General features: G+C 45.2%; 1 long non-coding RNA gene across 1 annotated transcript in view; it reads left to right on the plus strand.

Annotated features, from left to right (window-relative positions):
• Window positions 1–23061, plus strand: part of LOC108348536 (uncharacterized) — a 125499-nt gene extending 102438 nt beyond the window's left edge. The window contains exon 6 of the long non-coding RNA XR_005495410.2: window positions 21008–23061. This is a non-coding gene — a long non-coding RNA (uncharacterized LOC108348536). The remainder of the gene's footprint in view (window positions 1–21007) is intronic.
• Window positions 23062–24145: the final 1084 nt, after the last annotated feature.

Here is a 24145-nt window from a genome sequence, read left to right on the forward strand (position 1 = left end):
ATCATCCAAGAGGCTGCAGAGACCAAGTCTCTAACATGGCCACGGTATTGGTGGTGTAGGCCCTTTAATGCATGCCTGTCTCATTTCTCAGTCCGAGAGAACAAATTAAGGACAAGAACAGCCCTGGCAGAGGTCTTGGGTACTACAGTTCAGAAGATGCCATATATCGTAGAGTGTGTGCACTGGCAACTGGTAGAAACTTTTGAGATTCAGCTAAGCAGTAAGGATTCTGACTCAGGAAAGGTTGACTGATGCTCTGAGCACTCAGGGTATCCCTATGGCTGGAGAGAGAAGTGGGGGGGGGAGAAGGGGTAGGGGAGAGGGGCAGAGAGAAGGGGAATAGAGGAGGAAGGCAGGGAGACATGAGAGAGAGACACAGAGAGACAGAATGATTGGTTGCCAGTTCTTTTTCCAAAAAAGCAAGCATCCCATTTTTCCCAGAATTCCTTCACCCCTTCCATCTCATGGACCTGTCGTCAGCTGTAACACTGAGGTAGGGCTGCCCTCACAGTTTAGACTGTAAAAATTTAGTCAAGAATCAAGGAACAAGGTCAGTTGGCTAATGATAGGTCATACTCAAATGTAAATATAGTTTCAGGTAAGGAGCAAGCTCTAAATTACAGAGAAATGGAGTGGGCTTCCTCACTCAACTCAGAAAGTTATATCTCAGAGTTTATGGAAGGAGGGGAAAGAATCATCCCACTGGGCTCATTCTGTGATCTCAGGCAACTCAAGGTCAAGATATTCAAGATATCAATGGCGCTAATTATTTTCTTCCCCACCGCTTCAGATACACTCTTCCTACATGATTTATAGGGCTTTTTGTTTGTTTGTTTGTTTGTTTGCTTGTTTGTTTATTGTTTTCCAACGATGTCTCCATGTATCCAAACCCCCTCCCCTAAAAAATATCATCCTCCACCCTGTTCAGCAATCTCTTGTACGTTTTTGCTTAGAACATTTTCTATTGCCACAACTAAATACTCTAGGTTGAATGATTCATTATAAAGGAAGCCCCCCCACCCCCCAATTCTGAAAGCCGAAAAGTCTAAGAGTGTGGCGCCGGTGTGTCTCTAGTTTCTGGTGAAATTTTCTTTGCTTGGGTTGTGGTGTGGAAGGAGACATTGTGCAGTCTGATGGACCTGAGAGGAAGAGAGCCAGACTCTTTTTAATCTTTTTTATATGTATGTATTTGGCACATATCCGTGTGTTCCCGGCATGCATGCGAAAGCCAGAGGACAGCTTGTGGGAGTCAGTCTGCTCCTTTTATAATAGTGTAGACCCTGGCCATTGAAGTCGGGGTGTCGGACTTGGATTCAACATAAAATGCCTTTACCCACTGGCCCCCCACCCCCCTGTGTTTACTCATGAGAAATCATCTCTCCCAGGTTTTGGACAATGGCGTTAGTTCTGCCTAGAGTCCCCAATCTCTTGTAATACTGACACAAGGGAGACTAAACGTCAGTGTTCCTGAGGCCAAACTACATTCAAATTACTGCTCTTTCTGTGCCAGAGGTTTCCCCCACAAAGGGATGAATGAGAATGGCAGAATGAGAATCGAAATCAACGTATTTGGAAATGACTCCAAAGCCTAGTTCAAGCTTCCCGGCTACTTTTCCTATGATTTTATTTCATTTAGGCCAACCGCAGCACGGTGGGTCACGTGACACAAACAGGTTGCACCCCTGTGCTCCTCTCCCCACCCCCGTGGTAGATATTTGTGAGTGAAGGTGTTGAGCAAAAAAAAAAAAAAAAAAAAAAAAGCTTTGCAGAGGGCTGTTCGTCTCGCGGTTTGGTAAACCCACTCTGAGCGCTGACAGTGGGAGTTGGGAGGACTCAGGATTTCTAGCAGTTTAGACAGGCTCATCTGGTTGTGTCGTGAATGCCATGCGGTGTTTTGCACATCTGGGGTTTAAAGCCACGTGGATTTAATCAATTTTACAACATGCCTCTTTTTTTTTTTTTTAATTCTTTTAAGCCTATCACAGAGGGTTGACACGGGGGAAAGAAAAAGATGGTGAATTTTAGTCTTGGCCTCATGTCTTTCATAGCCCAGACATTTAGCCATTCGGATATGGTTTTCTATGGTTCGTTTCTATACTGGTTTCCCAGGACCTCCATGACAGATTGCCGCAGTGTGGCTTCAGCAAGAATGCATTACCTCACAGGGCTTGAGGTTACAAGTCTAAAATCAAGGTGTCAGCACTGATGCTTTTCCTCTGAAGATTTAGAGGGCGATCCTTCCGTTCTCCGCCAGCAGCTGCCGGCTCTGTCACTTACCACCTACGACTGTTATCTCAGCCTTCGCTTTGTCTCCACACAGCCTTCTCCCTGTGTCTTCACGTCGACTCTTTAATGGCTCTTCTACGGTATTGGTTGTTGGACATATAGGGCATCCCTGAATAATCCTGAGTAAAGGACCCTAATGATGCATTTTCCTGAATGAGAAAAAGGTCATTCTGGGAACTTACATTTAATTATAGTTTCAAAGACACACCTCCATCTCCCTGAGCTCCCCACTAACTGGTAGGTAACACAGTCCCAGGCTCTTAGACCTGGACGTAGCATTTTGGGGAGACCTCACTAGGGTCAGTTGGCTCCTTGTCAGGTGATATATTTTCATATATTTGACATGAAGCAAAGTGGTTTTTGATAACTTCTTGATTTCCAAACCTAAGGATGGGCATCATCATTGAAATTAATTTCTGGGGGTTAGGGATTTGGCTCAGTGGTAGAGCGCTTACTTAGGAAGCACAAGGTCCTGGGTTTGGTCCCCAGCCCCGAAAAAAAAAATTAATTTCTGGCAGAAGAATGCATTGCAGACACCAAAAAATGCCGGGCTGCATTCTACAGTCATTTTGGTATTTTTTGTTTTTGTTTTTGTTTTGTTTGTTTCATTTTGTTTTGTTTCGTTTATTGTCTGAGGACCTATGCATTACACACATAGACACTCACACATCCAGCACCCAGGCACACACAGAGACAGATATAAACACACACACAGACACACACAGACACACACAGACACACACAGACACACACAGACACACACAGACACAGACACACACACACACACACACACACACACACACACACACACACACACACATATCGAGTGAGGGAGGGAGGAGGAGGGAGAGGGAGAGGCTGAGTACCCACCAAGTTTGTTAGATTTTCGTTTGCAAATTCCTGTTGCAATTCCTGCTTTCTAAGGTCAAGGGTTAGTTCCCACCTCGATTACAATCATTTCCGGTGCCTTCTGCCTGGCCCTCTTTGATCACATTGCTGTTTTGTGCGAGTGTGAAGTTCTAATCTAGCGATCCTTACTCCTCCAAGCCTATTGAGCTTTCTCTACTTTAGGGGGGAAAAAAAGCTTCCCAGAGCCCATCTCTGCCCTCTGGCTTCTGGCTAGGTTTGGCCAATGAGAAGTGGTGAGGTGGGGGTCGATGGAAGCAAGAAGGGAGGAAGATTGCTTATCCCTCAATTCCTTCCCTGAGCTCGCTGTAGACTGATGCCATCTTGTGCGAGAGTCCGGCAGCTCCCACAGCTGCTTCTCTTCCGGTACTCGTGAGGGAGCCCGCTACTCCACAGCCCCCTCTCTTCCGTGCTTCCCTGACTGTCTGTCTCTGTTCTCACTTTTCCGAGTCAGAGGATGACCAAGGGAGCCGCTTTGCCATTTCCCTCACACCAACCCCATCTTTGAATATATAGCCCTTACAAACTCTTCCTAAAGAGCGGATTTCAGAATGCCATGTTTCTTGCAAGGACCGTGACTAATATATCCATGCTTAAAGTGCACCACTGGATCCATCCTGCCCAGAGGACAAATGTAGCAGCATCCCATGCTCAGACATCAGACCCCCCAGTCTTGATCCCTGCCTCATCGCTTCCTGGTAGACATACATAGTGCACTCAGATCTGCTAATGGGGTCTCTCTTTTTTTTTTTTTTTTAAACGGAACCTGCTGTAATCTTTTTCTTGGAAGGTTTGTAAGCTCCGCTTCTCACATATCTGCCTGGGTTTTGTATTCGTCGCTCTTTAAGATTCTTCCTGAACATTTCCTGTTGCCTACGTTCTTGCTGGCTTGAGCCAGCTGGGCTGGTTGTCCCTTCCATGTTCCCATATCACACTATGCATAGCTTGTGCAAATGTTCGTCATTGCTATAATTCTTTTGTTTCTCTGCCTGCTTTTCAACTAATCTCTCAACCTCTGACTGTGTGGGCCGTGTTCAATTTTTCTTTTATCGCCAAGTGCCTGCCATTGTTCCCTGTAGGCTTAATAAATATTTTTGAATGATTACATTTTTTTTATTTGTGGATTAGATTGCTCCTTTCTCCATTCATACAAACAAGATTATTGTGATAAAATGCCACCTTCATCTATTTAACTGTGCACATCCTTCTATTTTAAGGAATATTATTTTGTTTTATACTCAGAATATCACTGAGAAGTGGGAGATGGAGGTTAATCCTTCTCCGTCGCACAGACGATCGGAAGCCAGGGGTCCAGACCTCTTGATTCCGATCTTCCCTTCTTTCACAAGACTGTTCTTGCCTACTTGGGATAGCAGCTGAAACCACCAACAAAACCCAGGGGCAAACTTAATGAGCACCATCCCAAGGACCACTTCAGACGGAAGGCAAGTCAAGCTGTCAGAGAGATAACTTCCTGTGATTATAAACACATGTCAGGAAGGGCCGCTTAGAGTGTCGGCCGTCGGAACGGAACTGGCCACATGACCGGAATCCAACTTCCTGTTGCCTGAGAATTATGTCTGATGCAGGCTCCGGGGAAGAGTGGAAGAACAGGACACGTGGATTAAAATTAGGATGTGGACATCAAAAAGGAGCATGCCGAAACCCCGGGGAAGGGATGGCGACCAGGGGAGGGAGGAATACATCGGGGTTTTCTTGTGGTAATTCAAACCATGTCCCATGAGAAAGTAATTTACAGGCACTGTCACAAATAAAGATAAATCTGAGCGCATTTGGGACAATTTCTGCTATGTGTGTAGAGTCTTAAATGTCCTTCCTGCTTTTTGCCTGCAGGCAGGGAGCAGTCTGTTGAAAGTACCCGAGGGCAAGGCAGCTAGCTGGTAGGAAGAACTTGAAGAGATACCATCAGAGGACTGCAGAGGGACTTTAAAGTTTGCCTTGTACTAGGCCTTGACTTTTGATCTTTTCCAACCAGAGGTTAAAAAAATAAAAGGAAAAAAAGAATGCAGTACATGCCAGTTGATGAGGACAGACTGTCTCAAATGGGGGGTAGGCCGTTTCGGGGTCATAGGAAGACAGTGGGGGACAGAGGGAGCCTTGGGTGACGTCATGGGCTCTATGTAACCTCAGAAGCTGTCTCCAGTAACAGGGACAGTCAAGTCCTTTGACTTTCCTCCCCCTTCTCCCCTGCAAACAAAGAGATGTGTGAGCCAAAACCCAGGAAAAGCAAGAAACCAGGATTCAGGCCAGCCAGATGGCTCTCGGGCTAAGAGTGCTTCCTTCCAAGCCTAAAAGCCAGAGTTTAATCCCTGGGTCCCAAATGGTGGTAGAAGAGAACTGATTCCTCCTAATTGTCCTTTGACCTGTACATATGTCCTATGGTACGTGTCTACCCCTCCTCCATAAATAAGCATAATTTATAAAAATTTAAAAAAACACTACGTGCAGAGTTTTATGCACATGCCTTCAACATCAGTGTTATTAAAGCAATGACTGTTGAAGAAGTGTAAAAGCTGTCAGAACCAAGCCAGAGTTGCTTATGGAAACCTTAACCAGAAAAAAGCAAGCTGGATGGTGGAGGTTCGTGTGTAGTTCAGTGGGCAGAGAGGGCAGGAAGCTTCCAGCACATCCGACCGGATGTGCTGACGTATACATTAAGAGGTGGAGGCAGGAGAATCAAGAGATATACACAGTGAGTCAGAGGCCAGATTTTTGTTACAAACAATCAAATCCTGGGATAGGGGATCGGGGAAGTCTGGGAGTTTGTGAATGAAAAGCTCTTATGGATGAATATCTGATAGTAGCTGTCATAAAGGATTCCAGGATCCCAGCTTATCGCGGAGGCCACCACAACATTGCACAAGTAAATATCCCTGCAAGGACATCTACACAGGAGTCATTGACCCTCGGATTAAGGCCACTCATTAGTATTGTGGTTGAAGATCATTGCTTCACAACGTCTAGTGTGATTCTTCTCATTTTTGGCCCTCAGAAGCTTCCTCTTGCCTCGGTCTCTTTGAAAGTGCCCATGGCTTAGTCTGGAGCCTGTATGCCCACTGCAGCTGCTCTGTGTTTGGATTGACCCCTTGTTAGGAATTTGTGCAAAAGGTGTAACAAATAACGGTGGTAGACCAAGACCCAGAAAGGACCCTGATTGTCCAATCACGTAAGAAAAGATCTTTAAATGTTATGACAGGAATTCTGCTATCATTCAAAAATCCCATGTTCAAAAATCATTTATTAACATGAATATGCTCATGGCTATAAGCCAGAAAAACAATGCATGAATATGTGCCTGTGGTAAAATCCCACTCCAGTTTTTGAAAGAAAGGAAGGAAGGAAGGAAGGAAGCAAGGAAGAAAGGAAGAAAGAAAGGAAGAAAGAAACTTTCTTCCTGTCTAGATACCTATCTCTACAAATAGAGATACACCAGAAAGGAAAGTGTTAATACTCTTCAATACAGCTCAGTTCTTTCTTTTGGAAACACCTTGAGATGGCTCCAGAGTGGATTCTGTGGTGCGTGCTCTCATCTCTGGCCTGCAGCACTTATTGTCAAGGGCAGCTGGGTATTCCTCGATGCTGACTCACAGACAAACCCTTCCTTGAATACTCCAGTTGCCCAGGACAGGAAGAAGTCCCTCCTCACTCCGTTTCCCCCAGAGTTGCAGAGTGAAATAGACAATAGAATCGTCCTAGCTCCCAGAGAGCATTCCTACCTAAGGAAAGCCGTGGCTTTGCCCTCTGTGGTCCATGAAGGGTACCACAGCCTGACCCTATTGCTTCAGTGAGAGCTTTGAAGAGCAGCCCAGCATCAGAGAGCTCCAGATGGGACAAGGGATGGCCTATGGCAACTTCGGCCTCTCTCCAGGAAGTTTTATGCACTTAGTCTCTGACACTGTTTCTTGGAAAATCCAACTGAGTGCACATTTTATCATCCCTTACCTCATTTCTTAAAGCCCCTTCTCCTGGACTGCTCAGTATTCTTCATTTCTCTCCCATTGGGCCACCAAAACAAAACCAACCAACCAACCAACCAACCCAACCAACCAACCAACCAACCAACCCAACCAACCAACCAACCCAACCAACCAACCAACCAACCCAACCAACCAACCAACCAACCAAACCAACCAACCAACCAACCCAACCAACCAACCAAACCAACCAACCAACCAACCAACCAAACCAACCAACCAACCAACCAACCAAACCAACCAACCAACCAACCAACCAACCCAACCAACCAACCAACCAACCAAACCAACCAACCAACCAACCAAACCAACCAACCAACCAACCAAACAAACAAACAAACAAACAAAAAACCCAACCAACCAACAAGCAAATAACACAAAGAACCAAACCAAAAAACACAGCTCTAAAATCTCCTTCCATCCTGGGATTCTTCTCAAAGGGAGGAAGCCATTTTTCTGTCCCTGTCTCTGTCTTGTTTCCAATTTGCATTTTGTTGGTATGTGTGTGTATCCTCATGAGTGTCTGTGCATCGTGTGTGTGCAAGTGTCCTTGAGGTAGGTAGGTGCTGGGAGCCCACGCAAGCCCTGTGCAGTAAGTGTTCCTGACCTCTGAACCATCTCTTCAGTCCCTCCCATTTCTCTCTAAGTTTGAAGCACCTCTCACAGCCTCTGGCTTCTACTTTACGTGATGGATGGGCAAGCACGGGTTGGGGGAAGACGGCAGCGAGAATAATGAGCAGAGAGTGAAATGGGAAATAGACTCGTCTGCCTCCTTCCGACTGCAGTTACTTCGAGATGCCTTTCTGTGTCTCCACAAGAGTCAAAGCTGAGTCTCTGGGGTGACATCCAGCTCCCTGACTTAAGCACCCAGGGAAGTGGCAAGCTTCTCTTCTTTCTTCCTTCTCTTGCAATGTATGTGTAACACCTCCTCTCTTTTGTATTCTTTCTCCTCCTCTTGAATCTTTAAATATTTTGTTATGTTTATTTAGCATGCAAGTGCTTGAATAGTGTGTGTGTGTGTGTGTGTGTGTGTGCATGCCATGGTGCACATGTAGAGGTCAAAGGACAACTTGCAGGACTCAGTCCTTTCCTACAGTATAGGTCTTAAAAACGAAACTCATGTTGTCAGGCCTGCTACCTCCTGAGCTTTTTTGTATCCCTATCCCCTCCCCTACCTCATTTTTAAAAAGTAAATCTAAAACTTGTCTGGGGAATGGAAATCTTAATGTCATCATGGCCAAAGACTGGTTCACCAGTAAATCTCAGTCTTCAAGAAGTTGCAGAAGAGAACTGATGTCTTTTCACTGAATGTCAACCTCCAGGGAGAAGGTTGTTCTAGTCTCTTGTTTATAAGGGATGATTCAGGCCAAGATTCCCTGAGGGTAGGAAGGAATCCATCCCAGGTTTCTGAGTTATCAATGTAACTGATCTCAACTGGGTACTAAGCTGCCAGCTATGCACTTTCCAAAAGAAGTTTAAGAAAAAATGAAACACCACACACACACCCAAACACTAAACTACACATGAGGGAACCTCTGTGTCCCTTCTTCACATTCATGGGGTCCATTTACAGCACTAAAATGTTCTTCTAGGTGGCGAAGGGCTACTCAATGTTCACTTTTTTAAAAGAGAAACATTCTTGTTCCCTCGTATTGAATGATTTTCCCGCCTCTGTGGTGTGGACTTTCCCTGTGTTATTTCCCACTGTATGATGGGGACCGGGACCAGGAAGGTACAGAGAGGACAAGTAGCCTTGACTCCAGCATACAGCCACTTAATGCCGGAGCTGGGACAGAAATTCAGGGCTCCTGGTTAGCAAGTCTGTATCAGCAGCCACAGCCAAGCCTGGGAGAGTTTTCTCTGTGAGAATATTTATTCCCCTCAGGCCTAAAAGCTGTCATGATCCCAGAAGTACAAAGTACAAAGTTAAACCACATCATGAGTCTCTCTCTTTCTCTCTCTCTTTCTCTCTCTCTCTCTCTCTCTCTCTCTCTCTCTCTCTCTGTGTGTGTGTGTGTGTGTGTGTGTGTGTGTGTGCGCGCGCTTGGCATCTCAAGTCTTGCAGAAGCTTATCCCTGTTATAGGAAGGATTTAGATGAGAACATTTACCTCTCTCTCTCTCTCTCTCTCTCTCTCTCTCTCTCTCTCTCTCTCTCTCTCTCTCTCTCTCCTTGTTTACGATGGGGACATGTTTGCACTGAATAGATTCCTATGCTAGCCCTATCCTCACTTCATTGGCCTAAGAGGAACTTCAGTCAGTGTTGGAGAAGCAACTGAGCATGTATGTGTGGCTTCCCCTTCTCAGCTTTGTTTGGGAATAGCTTTGAAAACTGAAGCATTTGCTGCCCCTTCAGGCTTTAAGTTTCAAAGGGCAGATGTCCTTGTAGCAAAGTGTTTTGTCTGCTACTCCTTCCTGACACCAGCTGGGTGACTTTGTGCCATAATATTAAGAAAGCTAACGTCCGAGACTCATACTTTCCAATTAAGACATTGTGCATTTTAATGTCCCACTCTATCTGTTTGACTCCTGGCCTCTTACTTGGCCTAGAACCTAGGCAGAGGAGTCCTGTTTACTGGCTGCTTTGCAACCTCGGCATCAGGGAAGGTGCCTTCAATATTCACCCAGTGCACTGATAATAATCCTTCACCGTGAGCAAAGCCCTGGCAGCAGCAGCTTAAGAATTTATTATGGCTTCTGGCTAGAGGGGACACAGTCCGGTCTGGTGGGGAAGGTGTGGCAGACCAGGCAGCTGGTCATGTTGCATCAATAGCCAGGGAGGAAAGAGGGATGCTTACTGGCGCTCATGATTTCCCCTGCATTCCTCCACCCTCAGAATGTATCCTCAACCCATTCGCATTCAGAGCGAGTCTTCCCTCCTCCACTAAGCCTTTCTGAAAACATCTACAGGGATGTGCCTAGCAATATGTTTCCTGGGTGAATCTAAATCTTGTTAAGCCGCCAATGAAGATGAACCATCTCTGATGTCCAGGGTCAAGACTCACTTTAGTGAACAGCCAAGACACTGGGGAAAGCGCTTGAAATGGGAGCACAGGGAAGCGGACCTAGGATGCCCACTGTGCGAGTGTCCCATCTACAGTTGATGACTAGAGGAAGGTCCTGACTACTATGAGGCTTAGGGAAAGAAAAGGAAAGACGTTCCCAATAAGCCATCTTCTCTTCAGGTGTCAGTAAAATAATCATGGAATAAATAGGTTTCTTGCCAAGGTTACTTTGTGTTTCCACGAACTCCAAGTTTGAATAACTGTGAGTGAGGGGTCCAGTAGTGTCTGCAAGAATTCTGCTTTGTGTTCTGAAACGCAGATTAACAGCAGATCCTCCAGATTAAAGCAATCTGTCCCATCCAAAATCCTCTGCCCATTGCTCAGAATTTGGATTATTAGTCCTTATTTGTTTTATCAAAGGCTTAGTCATTGTGATGTGGTTCTCGTTCTCTTTTATTTGGTCTGAAATCCCCAAGAAGCTTGTTAAGGGTAAGATCGCACTTTCTATGCCTTTCTCTATACTATCCCTGAGTCATATACAGAGTGTATTTTTGGTGTTATGGAAATAAATGAAGACCAATAGAAACAGCAGGGCCAAGGGGTTCTTACTTAGCCCTCACAATAGGAAGGGAGGCATTGATCACATTTGTGTTTGGGGAGCAACTCAAAGGAGAGGGGAAAGGTTTCAGGCTGCCAATGTGTGTACTTGGCTTTCTCTGATTGGTTCCACATTGGAGTCAGAGGCAAAGATTAGAGAAGCTATTTCTTGTTACTCAGAGTTAGCTATTTTGAGCCCATTGTTGTGGAGTTATGATTTGGCTTCCCAGATTGTTGATGAAGATAGTGGTCTGATGTCTTACAGGTTTGACTAACGGTGGTGGACTGATTTCCTGGGCTGGTTAGCATTCAATAATGGGTTGGGTTTCTGAAGTGGTCATACTTCTGTTTTATATACAGCCCATCCATAATCCATTTGTATATTGGCTTTCTTAGCACCAGCAAATACTGAGCTGTAATTGTGGTTTATGCTGCTGCAGGAGAATTGCCATGGGTTGCAGGCTAGCCTAGGATACACAATAATCAGTCCAGGACATCCCAGGCTGCATTGTGAGAGCCTGTTTGAAAAGTAAAAACCATAATAAAAGCACATAGAAAACTCAATTGGTAGCTTAATTGACTGATGATAGCTTTAATGGACTATAGTCTTATTTGACGTTCTTTCTCTTTCTTTGAGCAAAACTGTTTATTCAAGAAACATTTTCCATTTCATTTTTTTTATAACAAAATCCAAGAATAGCACAAGGGAGAAGCAAAAGTAGGTTTCCACATCTTTAAAATAAAAAAAAAATTGTTACTACTATGGTGTTTTACTGCATAAATGTCTGTTTATCACATGCATGCCTGGTGCTCCCAGAAGCCAGAAGAGGGCATTGGGTACTGGAGTTTAAGATAGTTGTGAGCCATCCTGTGGGTGCTAGGAATCAAACATAAGTTCTCCAGAAGGGCAGCCAGTGCCCTTAACTCCTGAGCCATCTCTCCAGTGCTGTCCTTGTTCTTGGTCATGGCCTTGGATTCTAAAGCACTGGTGAAAATGGAATTCTAGTTAACAAGTCTAAAATCAACTTTAGTTCAAGTCCTATCAAAAGATGAAGGTCTGGAGTGATGCCCATTTCATGGGCATCAGTGCTAAGACCTCAGAGAGGGAAAATGGACTCTCTTGCATCTTCGACTTGTGGAGTTGCCAAATGTTGAGGAGAGGAGAAGAAGAAAAGTAAAAGACTATGTTTTTGAAATATTGGGGAAAAGGAACTGTTCTTGAGAGGGGAATATTCTGAAGAATATCAATTTAGAAGCTTTGGAGCAGAAGGACAGGTGGTCCCAAGCTTGTTGGTGGCCGGGAGCCACATTATGGTGGTTCGCTTTTGCAAAATACCACAGACTGGAGGAGGAAACATTTATTCTCTCCTACTTCCAAAGGCTTGAATTCTTGAAGCAAAGGGAGAGAATCCTTTGCCTTTTTCTAGCGGTGGGTGTTCTCTGATTGTGGTGGCCAATTTTTTATTGACAACTTGATTAGATTTAAGAGTGTCCCGGGCATCAGTGGAGTAATACCCTTGGTATTGTCTATGAGGATACTTCCAAAGAGTATTAACTGATCAGGGAAGACCTACCATGAAGGGATGGTGTATGCCCCCTGACTGGAGAGGTCATGCCAACCAGCTGCCTCCCATGTTCCTGTTTCCATCCATGCCTTCTCTGTCAGTATGATCTGTATCTTCTGAAACTGTAAGCCAAAATAAATCCTTTCACCCGTAAGCTCCTTTTGTTAGCTAAAGCAATGGACACATTGGCATTCCTTGGGTTATAGATATATCATTCCAGTGTCTACCTCCATTGGCCCATGGTGTTCTTCTGGTATCCTTGTTTCTTCATGCATTTTTCAGTCACATCAGATGTTGGTTCTTCCCTGTTCAAGTAGGTCCTTATCTTAACTGATTATGTGAGCAATAGCTTCCTTTCTAATTGAGTCATATTTGTAGGAACTGGGGCTTAAGATTTCAATGCAGCTTTTGTTCTAGGGGGTGCAGTTCAATCCACCCCACATGACATCATCCGGACCCTCATCCCCCATGGACTTCTGTAATCGTGGGCTTCTGGATTCACTCACTTCCCAATCACAGCCACCACATGGCCCATGAGTAAACGGGGCTCTAAGAGAGAACCCTGGTGACTCACAGTGTCACAATCAGTCATCATGAAGGGTGATTAGTAAGAAATTGTCATCTGGAATAAAGCCACCTGGTTCCTTTGTAGATGTGTGTCAGAGGGTATTTAGAACCATCATGGTCAACCCACTGCTACACGCTGCAAATTACACACTCACGTTTTTTTTGGTTGGGGATCGGGGGAGGCTCTTATTCATAGTTCTTCCTGTGCCCCATTTGCGAGGGCGTTCGCTCACCCACTTTCATTTCGTCACCGGCCTTGCTTGTTTCAAAAGCTCCTGATGTCCTGAACACCCATACATCTTCCTGTCACCCTGGTTAGTCATCTGCTATCACTTTTCTTTCGTTTTGCTCACGTAAGAAGTCGTGTTTTTGCTCAGGCGAAAGTGTCATGAGAAAAGTGTTCTGCTTTATCTGGCCATTCATTCTGCTCCTTCCTGCCGTTTGTAAATGTGAGAGGGAAAACCCTTTTGAGAAGGACCCTAACGAAGGTCCAAGGGGGCGAAGGAATGCAGTCAGAAAGCACGCACACTGTCCTGCCCCATTGTTCTTGCTATCTGTCTTTAATTTTTTTTTTTCTGGAAAAGGATATGATGGTTCTAATGCCTGCTGGGATCCCAGGAACTAGTTCTCCTTTTTTCTTTTTTTTCTCGGAGCTGAGGACCGAACCCAGGGCCTTGCACTTGCTAGGCAAGAGCTCTACCACTGAGCTAAATCCCCAACCCCCTGGTTCTCCTTCTGAGAGAGTGCCTTTTAGTGATGTCACAGTCCTTCCCACTTCTGCCTTGTTCTGCATAAACCACAGCAAGTCGGACATCAAATGAGAATTTTGCTCTCTCCCTTAAGGGATCCAGGCCACAGGCTCAGAGTCTGTTATAGGCGAAATGAAGCTGAGTTTATTCAGTTGAGTATCAAGCTCCTCCATGGGGTGGGAGGGGTAAGTTGCATGCCTGTAGAATTCTTCACTGGACTACTACCTTCTAGTGCCTCGGAGTGTGACACTGGTTAAAATGAGGGCATGTGGGTGATCCATCCCTAAAGCACTCTAGTATTCTTATAGAAAGAGATCCGGGAACAGACCTGTGTCGAAAGAAGATAACTTGAAGACTCGGGGAAAAGACTGCCATCTACAAACGCGGGAAAGAGATCCCAGAGATGACCTGACAATTCCTTGATCTTGGACTGGCTTCCAAAGCTATGAGGAATACATTTTTATTTTTACAATAAGCCTCCTAGCTTGTGGTATTTGCAACTGCATTCCTAATGGACAAATGCAGAATGAGGTGGGTTGAAAATGGACTTTTGACAGAAGCCATACTTCCTCTTTCTAGCTACATTTCTCATTATGGTGAGAAAAACACCTAAAGAACAATGAAAAGGTGGAAAAGATCATTCAGGATTGATGGTTTCAGAAGTCTTGGTCCCATGTGATTGGGCAGAATATCATGGTGGCCAGAGCATGTGGCAAAGGACAACAGCTTAGATCAGGTAAGGGAGGAAACAGAGAAGGAAACACTGTGCTTGAGAGAAAAAAAATGAACCACCATACGTATCCATGACCTCCTCCAATTCACATCGTCCCCAGTGAGCATGCACACCAGGCCATCCTACCTACCCATGCCCTTCCTCATTCTCAGTGAGCATGCATACCAGGCAATCATACTTACCCATGCCCCGCCCACCCCTGTCCCCAGTGAGCATGTGTACCAGGCAATGCCCCGCCCACCCCTGTCCCCAGTGAGCATGCGCACCAGGCCATCAGCTTTTTTAAACCCTTGGTCCAGTCCCAGCTTTTACTATATTATGTTGTGTTTCAGAGAGAAAAGATGATGCTAACCTACTTTCTTTCATGAATGCAGTTTAGTCGGCATGCCAACAATGGTGTCAATTCTATTGCCATTTTCTGCAACACCAAAGGAGAGTTTTCTAAGTTTTTTTTTCAGCTGCAAAAATGAAAAATGTTATCAACATGATCCAACCCAAGTGTAGTTTCAGCCCCTTCCCTCCTGTCATAAGCCAGAAGTATTGGTTGCCAGAAATGGAAAACAGCTTTCTCATCAGCCAGATGACAGTCATGTTCAAAGTACCACCCGTTTGCCACGTGTTAAAAGCATTGAAAACAGACAGGCTCGCTGTGCTGAATCCATGGGCTCTAGGAAGCCAAAGAGACACTTGGAGGCATTGGGGGGAAGCTATGGAGATGGTGTTATTGGCAGAGTAAGTGGTGTCTCCTCACAAGGTTTTGAGATGGGACTCCTAGTTTGCCTTGAGAGTAGACTTGGCTATTCGACACCTGGAAGAAAGAAGAGTCAAAAGGTATAACCACCCCCGACTGCCCCCAAGGAGGCTTCCTTTGTATTCTAGAATTAATCCCAGTGCCCTAAGACTCTTGGGCTTCTCTGGCATCTGACACGAGGTCTCCAAGGGTTTTGTTGGTGTTTGTTATGTCTGTGTACATGTGTACACATACGTGCCTGGTAAAAGCCAGTGGACAACCTCCGTGATGTTTTTATTCTGTCATTCATTAGCTACCCTTTTTTTTTCTTTTTGAGTCAGTATCTCTCACTGGCCTGGAACTTGCCAAGCAAGAAGACCGGCCATCAAGTCCCCGGGGATCTACCTGACTCACCTTAGCCAGTGCTGGAATTACAAGTGTGTCACCACACCTGGCTCTTTTTTTTTTTTTTTCCTTTTTTCAGAGCTGAGGACCGAACCCAGGGCCTTGGGTTTGCTAGGCAAGCGCTCTACCACTGAGCTAAATCCCCAACCCCCACACACCTGGCTTTTTAAAACCTGTGAATTCTGGGGTTTGAACTTAGGTCCTTGTGCTTGCTTGCAAGTCACACCCTTGACTGAGGCCTCTCCTTTGCCCTCTGTGTCTCTGTGGCCTGGGCCTTCATGAGGAACTGTGAGCTTCCACGGTGTCTGCCATTATTCCATTCATTCCTACTCGTGTGAGGCAATGTGGGACATTCTTTGGATTTCTGTGGGACCGTGCTGCTTAGTTACTACCCACTGTTTTCTGTCAGAAGCTTTGTACTTGCACGATGATTTCTGATCATTTTTTTTTTTTTTTTATCATTCTGCCTTTGAAACTACAGAAGGGATTTTTGGACAATGGACAAAGACATTTTAAGAACAGCAATGTAGGATTCAGGAATTGGATGCTTAACTCAGGAGCCCAATCTCCCCCAAACCAAACCAAAAAAAAAAAAAAAAAAAAAAAAAAAAAAAAAACCAAGCCCAAACTAAACAAAACACCTTTCAAAAAAAAAATTAGATTGACACTTAGGGTTTTAATTACCAGGTTTCTGGAAACTCACCTGATTACATCATGCCACTAGAGATTCTTGGCAATTCAATACTTAGAGTCCCTCCTCCTCTATCTGATCGCTAAGGCCTTGGAAGTGAAGGTGACCTCGGGATTGTCTGCATCCGAGAGGCCAAAAAGTCTACCTTACCCGTTTCTTTTTCTGTCCTGCCACCTCAGGTTAAGTCGAAATAAGCACATTTCCATGCAAGGGCAATGTTCCGATGAGTCCCGCCTCCTCTGTAAGATCGTCAGTTTGTCTTAAAGGTGGGTGTTCTTTTTTGGTATCAGGGAGTTCCAGCTGACAGAGACAAGCATTTGAAAAGGAGCTCGGGTGGGGAGGAGGGACACACCTTCACCCTTTTCTTCCCCGTTTGAGTCACCTCCATCTTCTTCTACCCACGGCTGCCCTATCTCCAGGTTTTGAGTTGAGGGAGCAGATAACAGTAGGCCACACTCTTCTTCAGATGAAAAGGCCAGATAGAAGGTACCTATTACTAACCAGTGAGCAGAGAGACAAAGGCCTGGCTGCTGATACTCTCCCCTCCCACTAACTTGAGTCTTAATGGTAGGTTTAATTTCCTTTTGCTATTTGAAAGAAAGTGGGTGGGGGGGAACCAAAGCAGGCAGAACAAGGGTGTGAGAAGCAGTGGCTATGGACGGAGGCCACAGCTGTTGCATTCATGGCTAATCAGGTGTGTCTCTTTTTGTGTCGAATCTGTCTGTTACTGTTGCTGGGACACATGTGAAAGGGGGTGGAGGGAAGGTCCGCTCATGTTCAAAGCTGCTAGCACTGACCTCTGCTTCGTTCTCCTCAGGGTAGGAAAGCTTGTCTGTTTAACTTTCCCTATTATAGGAAGCTGTAATTTGACACTATTAGCCCACCCTTACCATTTTGGCCTGACAAACACGGGCTGGGTGCAGAAGGCCCGTAAATCTGCTGGGAGAAGGAGGCCTCCTCTTTAGTATGCTTTGCTTTGGGGATTCCAGTTCATTTGTCAAAGAAGAGAACACTAGAAAGAGAATTTAGAAGTACCCTGACCCTGCCCGCCACGTCAAAGCCACCAGAAAGTTCAGGTAACCTTTCCTGGCTAACTCAGGCTGGGTGGCATCCCTGTATCATGCCCAGAGCATCTTCGCCTCCAGACTTGTATGTCTCACGAGTCCCACACACTCGTGGTGCTTGCATCAGACCTTAGTCATCTCCCTGGCTCCAGATCCTGCCCCTGAATCCTTCCATCCCCCGCCTCCCTCTCAGCTCATGTTCACAGGGGAGGAAGAAACAGTTTCCGGCCTTCGTGTTCTGGTTATTCCCACCCAAGCCTGCCAGACGTGACTTTTCTTGGCTTATGTAGAAACAGCTGACACAAATACTACCCCCTACTCCCCAATTCCAGGATACCAGACTGCATTACATCATAGAGTCTGAGTTCTAACATCTCAAGTGACTTACTCTAACCTGGTGCTTTGGGGGTCTCCATTTCGTTCCTTTGGGGATGCTGTCTTCTAGCCTTTGTGTTTTGGCGTCAGCACTTTGGAATCTTCTGGTAACTGGCCATCATCAGATTTTTCAAGACTAGCATTGCTGTCACTAAAAGTCCACAAAAACCTACCAACTGCAGAAAGCATCTGGCTTGGAACATTGCTCACAGTGAATACTAAATTTCACCCTCTGATGATTAGTGTTAATTGTCAAGTTGACAGGATCTAGAGTCACTTGAGAGGTGGGCATCTGTGTACGCCTTTGTAGAATTGTCTTGATTGCAATGAGGTAGGAAAAGGCCCACTGTGGGCAGACCATTCCTTATGCAGAGGGTCTTAAACTTTACAAGATGGAGAAAGCAAGCTGAACAACAACAACAGTGTTGGTTCATCCCTTTCTGTTCCTGATTGTAGATGTGATGTAACCAGCTACTTCAAGCTCCTGTCTCTCTGACTTCTCTGCCATGATAGCTTGAACTTTGAACTCCAAACTAAAATAAGCCCTTCTGTCAGGGTATTTTATCACAGCATCTGGAAAAGAATCTACAACACATACAGTTATGTCAGCCATTCTTATGTTGGGCTTTGAGGGTGTCGCGTGTAGGTGCATGTATACACATATGTATGCATGTCTTATAAAAATGAAAATGGTCACTATTTCATGGTATGGGCGGGCCACTAGCTCTGGCTGAGTTTCCTGTGTCTGCTGGCCTGTGCTGAGAGCCGTGGCTGCACAACCAACTGGCAGCCTTTGTTTTCCTGATGCAAAAGAACATTGCCAAACTGCCCCACTGTCTTATGCTCTGTCGTCCTACCTCTGTATCCTCCACAATAGCATCAATAGGCAAAAGTCATACTCTCCATACTGTCTAAGAGTTTATCAGGCCCGGAGAGGCCTTTCAATATCATCTTTTAAGGAGATGGCTGTAGAAATGAAATCAGCAATAACAAAGTAAGACTGAATCTGGAGACTAACAGTGTTTAGCTCCCTCCCTCTCTCATCTCTTTCTCTTCCCTCCCTCCCTCCCTCCCCCCTCCCTTCCCTCTTGCTCCTCCTCCTCTTCCTCCTCCTCCTTCCTGCCCCCACCCCGGGTCTTCCTGCATAGACCTGGCTGGCTTTGAACTCACTATGTAGACCAAAGTGGCCTCAAACTTGCAGCCATTCTCCTGCCCCTGCCTATAATTCCCCTTTGGATTACAGATCTCTACCATTACACTTGGCCCAGTGGACTATTTCTTTACACACATGTAACCACCACAAGGTAATGAAACAGAAATGTTAACTAGAGATGGGAGCTTTTGATATTTCTACTTCTGTGGCCTACAATCAAAAACCTATTCTTTTCGCAACACAAGGTGTTCAGGGATAGGAAGGCTCCTGTTGGCTGCAAAGGAATTGCCAGGGTGGAATCTGAGGGTGATGTGGGTCAGCCATTCAGACTCGGTTTTGGGAACCAACAGGTGTCCCTGGGACATAGAAAGTCCTGGTATCCCTTCCCCTTTAGGAAGCTGTCACAAAGTGCACGTGACATAAAAATAAATTCTCCGTCTTAAGGCTGCAGTTCAGCGGTGTCGACTGTCAAGTCACCAGCCAATCTTCAGAAACCACTTCATCTTGCAAACCTGAAATGTGTTACCCACTAAATACCCTGTCACACGTTCCCCAGCTCAGCAACCACTATTCTATGAGTTTGGAGGCTGTGGTACCCATCTAAAGAGAAACACGTAGTCTTTGTCTTTTGTAACTTTCTTTTTTCCTTTAGCATTACATCCTCAAAGTTGATCCAGACTGTCGCCTCTGAAAGAGTGTATTGTCTTTCTCTGGCTGTAGTAGTGGGCATTTATAATCCTAGCACTTGGAATGCTAAGGCAGGAGAATTTCAAGCTGTAGGCTAGCCTGGGCTTCCTAGTGGATTCTGGGCTAGCCTGAGATATGGTGAAGATACTGTGTCAACTCCCTAGAACCCCTTGTCCCCCAACAAAGATTTTAAAAAACAAAACGAAACAGTTACCACCACTACTAACAACAAAAGATCAAAGTCCTCCAAAATAACTCCCCCATTTTTAAAAATTATGACTTCCTAAGACCATATAGTAGTCTACATCTCCATTTAGTTTATCTGTTCATGGTCTGGTGGACATGCGGGTTATTTCTGCCTCTTGACTGCTGTAAAGAGAGCTGCTGTGAACACGCGTGTACAAGTATGTCTTCTGGTCCCCGCTTTCAACTCGTCTAGGTGCATATTTAGAAGACTGTATGGCGACATTATTTACATACCTTTATTTATTTTTTGAGGAACTGTTTTAGTGTTTGCAATGACAAGCCACACTACTTTGAGCTCTATTTCACGTGGACTTCCTCTTGATCAGCCTTTTAGTAACACTAGGAGGGGTCTGAGGTCGGGACTGAATCTAGCAGCAATAATTGGAAGCTCATAGATACACATCTATGCTGGAGAGCTCAGAGCTACTCAGGCAGGGCAGAGTGAGGTGGGAGCCGTTCATGTTGGATGCATTGAGACCCCTGTGAGAAAAGGACTTATATTGCATGAAGGTGATGATTTTTTTTTCTCCTTAATTTCTGGGAAAATGGAGGGCAAGAGATTTATTGATTTTTTTTTTTTTTTTTTTTTTTTTTTTTTTTTTAGCTATTGGCGGGCCTCACACCTGTCCGGTGTCTCACCTCACCTCTAGATTTCCTCTGGGGCCTCAGGTCTAAGTGTAGGAATATCTACAGAACAGATGGCGAAACCAAAACAAACTTAAGAGAGGCGGAGGGGGTGGCCATGATTAGATTAGACGGCTTATAGTAAAATTAAGGAAGGGGAGATATTAAAAACAAAGTCCTTGGACTATTGGATTGTAGTATGGGTTCAGCACTGGATTCTAAAATAGGAAAAACGTCTCTTGTGAAATTACTCAGGTCCTCAGGCTGGGCATCAGGGGCTGTTACCACTGAGCCATGGCCTGCTGGTACGTGTGGATGGACCATTCGTGTATTCATCCTGGCCTACTGTGTGACTGTAGGTGTGCAAAGGGGATAAGATGCAGGTCCCCCCCTGTATCTTATACCCTTACATCATATTTTAGTGAGCAAACTGCAGAAAGGGGCTCTGGCTGCCTTAGTGGAGATGTGTCTAAAGCAGAGTAGAGTCCAGAGACAGTGCCCGCTGTCTCTGCTGCCATATTTCCACCGGTCAAGGCAGGCAAGGACACCAAACTCTGGTCTAAGTTTGGTTACAGACCATTGCACCTTTTCTGTGATTACTATAATGTAACCTATTCAATCCGCTTTTCAGATGTGCCTTCTTCTTTCTCGTTGCTATTGGGAGGATGATGTTGCTAGATGAAATGGTGCTGTTGCTTCCCGGAGCTTTCAGTGTAATCGGAGCAGAACATTTTTGCATAAAACTAAAGATAGATCGTCTGCTAATAATCATATTCAAGTGACGGCAAGCATTCAGGTGAGGAGAAATGCACTCTTCGCGTTACTTGGTAAGTCAGCTGAATCCTTATTTACTATTGTTATTGGCATGACAACAATCATGGTATCTACGTGTTTCAGTTCTTCTATTGTTTCTCATAGCAACTTCTATTTCAAAGAAGGAAACTGAAGTTCTGAGTCCTGGGAACTTGCCCCAGGTCGCAACGTTGGGAAATAAGAGAGCTGGTGTCTTGGTTGCTTCTCCCGTGGCTGTGATAAAATACTCTGAGCAAAGCAAACTGAAGAAGGAAAAGTTTATTTGGCTCAAAGTTCTAGAGTCCAGTGCATCACGGCAGGAAGTCCTGACAGAGGGAGTGTGAGGTCATAATGCATCCGCAGCCAGAAAGCAGAGAACAGAGTATTGGGGGCATGGCTAGCTTTTGCCTTTTAACCAAGTCTAGGACCCAAGCGCAGGGAATGGTGCCACCCACTTCCCACCTCAGTTAACCGAATGAAGATAAGAAGCTGACAGCTCACAGGAGTGCCCAAAGTCTTGTCTCCTACATGACATTGCCTGTTTTTTTTTTGTTTGTTTTTGTTTGTTTTGTTTTTTCTTTTTTTTCTTTTTTCTTTTTTTTCGGAGCTGGGGACCGAACCCAGGGCCTTCCACTTGCTAGGCAAGCGCTCTACCACTGAGCTAAATCCCCAACCCATGACATTGCCTGTTAAGTTGATACTCAGTGTTTACTGATTGGAGCTCAGGTCAGAGACTCTTGGTTTTTATGATTACAATGATAACTTTGCTATTGGTCTTAGTTGTTATTTCAAAAGTGGAAGGTAAGCAGACACTGAGTGGAAAAGCTGTTTTTTCTTTTTTTTTAAGTTTCTCTGCCTGGCTGGGAAAACATGACTGCATTTAAGGGTGTTAGAAGCATCAAGCTGACAAGGCTGGACAGGCTGGACGAGCTGGCTCCTGTTGGTCAGTGTGTGGCTGCTAAGTGAGCTACACAGCTTTCAGGTGAGGAAACTCACAGGAAGTCGTGGACCACTCTCTTTCTAAGCAACTCTATGAACTGCAAAACCAATGTCACTGAAGGTTTTGTTGGTTCTGTCCTGGAACACCATCTGACCCATCCGTTAAAAAGCAAAAACCAACCAAACGAAAGAAAACAAACAAACAAAAAAAACTTGATATGATGAGGGGTTGGAGAAGTAGTGGTGGCTTCTTCAGCAGTGTTGTGCAGATTGACTACCTGAGTTCCTGCAACAGAATTGCACCGTGAGCTTGCAAGGGCTCCCCTTTGTCCTTTGATCTCTATTGCCCCACCCCCAACTCTACATGCATGCACGCACGCACGCATGCGCACTCCTAATGCTTTGAAAGACAAACCTTAGTCGTCGTCTCAAGCTCTTTTCTTTCTCTTCCTCCAGCAAGTGACTTGCAGCCTTCTGTAATGGTACCAGGAAAGCCTGATATGCTCTGTTTATTAATTATTTTTCTCCTTGATGAGACCAAGTACCTGACAGAGGCACTCTTCAGAGAACGAAGATTTATTCAGACATACGGTTTGAGGGCCTATAACTCATCACGATGAGAAAGGCATGGTGGCACGTGGCTCCGTGGTGGTAGGAATATGAGGTTGGGGCTTCTCAGGCCTCAGTGGACCAGAAAACAGGGAGGGAAGGATGCTGGTGCTCCGCTGGCTTTCTGCTTTTTCCTTTTTTGTTCCATCAATCCTAGCCCACATCCCGGACACATCTTTTCTCATCAGGGCGAGCCACTCTTGCAGTTAGGACTGCAAGTTACTTCTCTTGAGAAATACCCTTAGAACCTCACCCAGAGGTGTGCCTCGTTAATACCTTACATGTTTATTAATTCAAACACGTTGTCAAAAGACATCTTACTGTGTCTTTAGCCTGGCTATAGCCAGCCTCAAGGCTCTCATCGTTCCAAACTAGAATAGTATTGAAAAGCCACTCTGGTTTCTTTGGAAACTCAGCTATGTCACATGATGTGTCTCTGGAAGCTGTCTTGTGAGAGGATTTTTTGCTGAAGCAAAACACATGAGAGGGCTTATGATGTTTTGGTGGAGTGGACGCTTGAGAGGGCATGTGATTATAAAAATATAAATATAACTTCATAGACAGCGAGGACACTCTTGCATTGCTGTGCCTCGCAATCCTTCACTGTCTTGGCTGGTTTTCACTTTGCAGAGGGAAAACACACCAAGAACTTCTTGGTATGTTTTCCGACTGGTTCTTGTTGCTTCCTCGGGCTTGTGCTGATTTGGTGGATGCCTGGCTGTTTCTGTTGGATGTTCTGCACCACTGCTACTGATTCGTGTTTGGTGCTTACTATTAGACTGGACTGCCGATATCCTGACAACAAAGTGGAACTGCCCCCAAAGAATTACTTCTAAACAGGTCTGCAACCCCCTTTTCCTATTAGCCTTCTTTCTCTGCCACCTCTGGTCTGTGGGCTAGAAGGGAGGTTGAAGCATTTAAGAACCTTTAATTAAAGCAGGTTTTGAAAAACCCAAGCCTACACCTATCAGTATTTTAAGCCCTCAGTTTGAGTCCACTGCTGCCCATACCATGGGCTATGGGATATCAATGGATACAGACATTTTCAGCTAGACTAAAAAGGGAAGGGTTTCCAGTCTTATTTAATATATAAATCTTTCATGTCAGGAGGCAAAAGACCATCTTTGTGACATTACTATACCGAATGAAGGGGTCACCGCCACTGGCTTCTGAAGCTCTCTTCACCTCGTCCCATGTTGCATTGACTTATTTTCTCCTGCTCTGTGTTTTCCTGCATCAACCCTGTATTTGTTTATCTTGTGGAGAATGTCTATTCCAGGAACTCTTGGATGTTTGCACAAAGCCGAGGACTTTTATCATGAGCATCACCCATTGGAACTTGAACATGGGAGAGCACTGTAGTTCACCCTGCCCCCAACACTTTTCACTTGGCTGCCCCAGAGGTGGGGTGGCTGCTCAGCTGTTGGGG

This window comes from Rattus norvegicus, chromosome 17 (genome assembly GCF_036323735.1).
Source record: "Rattus norvegicus strain BN/NHsdMcwi chromosome 17, GRCr8, whole genome shotgun sequence".
In the NCBI taxonomy this organism is placed as follows: Eukaryota; Metazoa; Chordata; class Mammalia; order Rodentia; family Muridae; genus Rattus; species Rattus norvegicus.